This window comes from Nannospalax galili, unplaced genomic scaffold (assembly GCF_000622305.1).
Source record: "Nannospalax galili isolate Female #2095 unplaced genomic scaffold, S.galili_v1.0 scaffold17, whole genome shotgun sequence".
NCBI lineage: Eukaryota > Metazoa > Chordata > Mammalia > Rodentia > Spalacidae > Nannospalax > Nannospalax galili.
Window position 1 is genome coordinate 7704299 of NW_008342276.1, and position 3697 is coordinate 7707995.

Here is a 3697-nt window from a genome sequence, read left to right on the forward strand (position 1 = left end):
GTGAAATTTATTTCAGATAGAAAATTTTTAAAGGAGTCTATGCTGTGGCTTTTAAGAAATGAATAAATACTAAAAGATCCGCTTTGGGCTTTTAAGAAATGAATAAATACTAAAAGATCCACTTTGGGCTTATTTTAGTAATAAAGTAAGAAATGAGAAACAACAGCATCTAAGAGTGATAGATTTAAACTGGGGGCCAGATGTTTGCGTTATAGGCTAATACAAAAATCCATTACAAGAAAAACTCTAGTGGCGCTCCTCCACATGTGCAAGCAAGGATATCAAGATGGAATAAAGTGCTCTAGAAAGCTTTTAGAAAAGCAATTATTAAGTGTCTGTGAAATGCCCAACCCTAAGTACCGCAACTAAAATGGAACCTCCACACCCAAGGCTTATGGAACCTAGTGAAGCAAGGGGTAAAGAAAAAACTAGAGCATCTCTCAACTCTCATCAATGAAGCTTCCTCATGCAACAGAGGACAGTGAACACAAAGGGCTACAAATGGCCAAAGCATAGAAAAAAAAGAGTCTGCAGAGTGTAGGTCCTTGGACAGGACTCCTATTTTAAACCTCACCTACCCAGGGCTCAGGGACCATTGAAGAAGAGGAGGCAGAAAGATTGTAAAAGCCATTATAGGAGGTACAAGAACACATGGATACAGAGTCTTACAGGCTCCTAGGACCTTGCACATATGAGCTTACAGCAATGGTATCACCATGTACAAGACCCATGCAAACACAAGCAGACAATAACCCAGCACAAAACTGTGGAAATGGATAGCAGACCACAGAACTATTGGCAGCTGATTACTGCTGATCTTTAAGGAAGTGACTCTAGATGGACTAACTAGACCACAGTGAATGAACGTGCACTTAAGGAAGTCAAGGGATACTAACTTGACTTGATAAGCCTTAACAAAAGTGATAGAATATGTGAAATCCGTGAGGGTTGGGGAGACTATGGAAGGGGTATAAAGATGATCAAGACATTTTGTACGAGATAAACAATAAATCATTAATTTCTTTTTAAACAGCATTTGCTCTTGCAAAGGACCTAGGTTTGGCTCCCACACACATGCTAGATGGCTCACAACTGCCTATAACTTCATTTCCAGAGAATTCAAATTCCTTTTCTGGCCTCCTCAGGCACTGCACATGGCCCACTTACAGACAGGCAGGCACACACACACACACACACACACACACACACACACACACATACATGTAAATACAAACAAATAAAATTTTAAAATCCCCAAAAAGAAATTATCAATCACTACAGTATAGTTAGCTGTAGCCAGGCTTCTGAAAATCAAATCACATGTAAAGCCTTAAGGCTGTGAAAAATAAGTGTAGTCTTCTAACAATTACATTCAGCACTGTAGAAATGATAAATTATATGTATATGTATATACATATATTATACATATACTAGCCTATATGTTACATATATATAATATTATGTATATGTAATGAATGAAGAGATGATAAATAAAGGTAATCATCTCTAAGAGCCACCATTCTCATTGAGGATTCTTTTTTTCCAGTGTGTAAATGGCATTACCATGTATTGCTGTGGTTAAGAAATGAACCTATAACCTGCAAAATTCAATACTAGTATCAAGATGGAAAAGTAGATTTGAGCAGGGTGACCCTGGTAATTAGCCTTCCTGCTTTCTCTCTTTCTACTCAAGGGGATTCTCCTCAGTGCAAATGTGAAAATCTATGGTCCAGGGTAAAGAGAATAAAACCTATATTTCCCCAGGAAGCTTTTTTGGCTATTTGTGCCCACAGTAATTTGCTCTTCTGGGGACGGTGTTTGCAGGCACTCAGAATGGTCCAGCGTATGACATACCATTTTAGGCTTTCCTACAACACAGCCTCTAACAAAACTAGGCTGTCCTGAACCCCTGGTAATGGGATTATTTACCTTTACACCAAGAAGGTTGGGAAAGCACCAAAATCTACATGTGGTATGTGCCCGGGCAGACATCGAGGGGTTTGAGCTGTGAGGCCAAAAGTCCTCATGAGATTGTCCAAAACAAAAAAACACGTCAGCAGGGCCTATGGTGGTTCTATGTGTGTTCTAGTGTGCTTTCCTTACTGAGGAGCAGAAAATTGTTGTGAAAGTGTTGAAGTTGGATATGATGAAACAATAAAATGAGAATAAACCCAGAATGCAATGATAATATGGACTATTTTCTCAATACAGATAAGAAATAAGAAGCCCCATTCTTTATCAAACTAGGACCACAATGTTCATCTTCACTCTGGGTGAATGGCTGTCAGCACACCTTTTGCTTCATGCTTTCACTGTTGATAGGCAGCTTGTTTCTATCTGTGGACCTGAAGAACACCAAACTGATGCATTTTCTGAAAAATAGACAATCCTAGATTCTCATCACGATACTGAAATTGGTATGTACATTTTTGAGCAAATTAATTTGGTTGAACTACACATGAATGTACACAAGCACCCATACACACATACCAAAAAAGATGCAAATATGCATACACATACAAATGTATGTGCAAAAACTGGGAGGGGTGATAAAAAATCAAAATATATACCCATCACATACTACTTAGATGATGGAAGATGATAACATTTGTATTATGAATTATTTTACTTCCTGTTTTCTTCACCTGAGAAAGTTATAGTAATTGTTTATCTATTATCTGGCATGGAGGCTATGTTTGACAGATTATTTTTGGCATCTGCTCTTCTTCCTAGCTATTATCACCTACCTATATATCCATTCCCTATGTGCATAACAGAGAATGCTAATTTCCCTCTAAACAGATGTATCCTACTGCACCTCATGACTGTATCTAATATGGAAAACACCAATGGTGGCTTCTTGATGGCTGTTAGTTGCACAAGTCCTAATCTCACATTTAAACAACAGTACTTATAAATTTGGCTATGGATTAGAATAATCCTGCATTGGATATATCCTCTAGTATCCTACCAACTGACTGGAAACTATACATTTTGCTATTGACAGTAGTACCCCATACACACAAGAAAAATCCAAGCCAATATTTACAAGACTCTTCAGGAGGCTGTAAAATGTCCATTCACACTTTCAGAAGACTTGCAAGAAAATTTACAGGATTGAGTGTTGACCAAAAAAATCTTCTCAAGGACAAATATGTTGAATAACTAAATCATCCTGATAGCAAATTTGTTCTCTGTTTGAATGAAGCCGAGAAGTGTGGGAGATGTTAAATGTTCATGAGAGAGATGATAAATTATAACACAGTCAGATGTTATGTCTAGTCATGTCTCCCATAAGAGAGAGCATAACTGAGCCCAAAAATAGAAGCATGACATAAAAAACATTGCTTCATGTCTTTTCTAGTGATAATGATAGTTTCAATATTAATAATGACAATTCTTTGAATCTAAGAATATTTTCATAAGGTAATTCTACTTTTTTCAAAAGCCATTTTGACTTGGAATTCAGGAAGACAAAGACATGGAATTTCAGTATGGGATTTCCCTCTAGTCAGTATCTATCTTTCATAAACCAGTTTACTTCCTTAAGCCTGAGGATACTCATGCATGAAACAAGGAGTTTAGAAAGTCATAGATGTTCCCTTGTAGTTCCAATGTGATACAATTCAATGGCATGGTTGGTTTAAATGACACATGAACAAGGGTTAAAACTAAAATGACACATTTGATTTATAAG

At 37.1% G+C, this 3697-nt stretch overlaps 1 pseudogene; it reads left to right on the top strand.

Annotated features, from left to right (window-relative positions):
* The first annotated feature begins 1833 nt into the window (after window positions 1–1833).
* Window positions 1834–2158, top strand: LOC108491081 (annotated as a pseudogene).
* Window positions 2159–3697: the final 1539 nt, after the last annotated feature.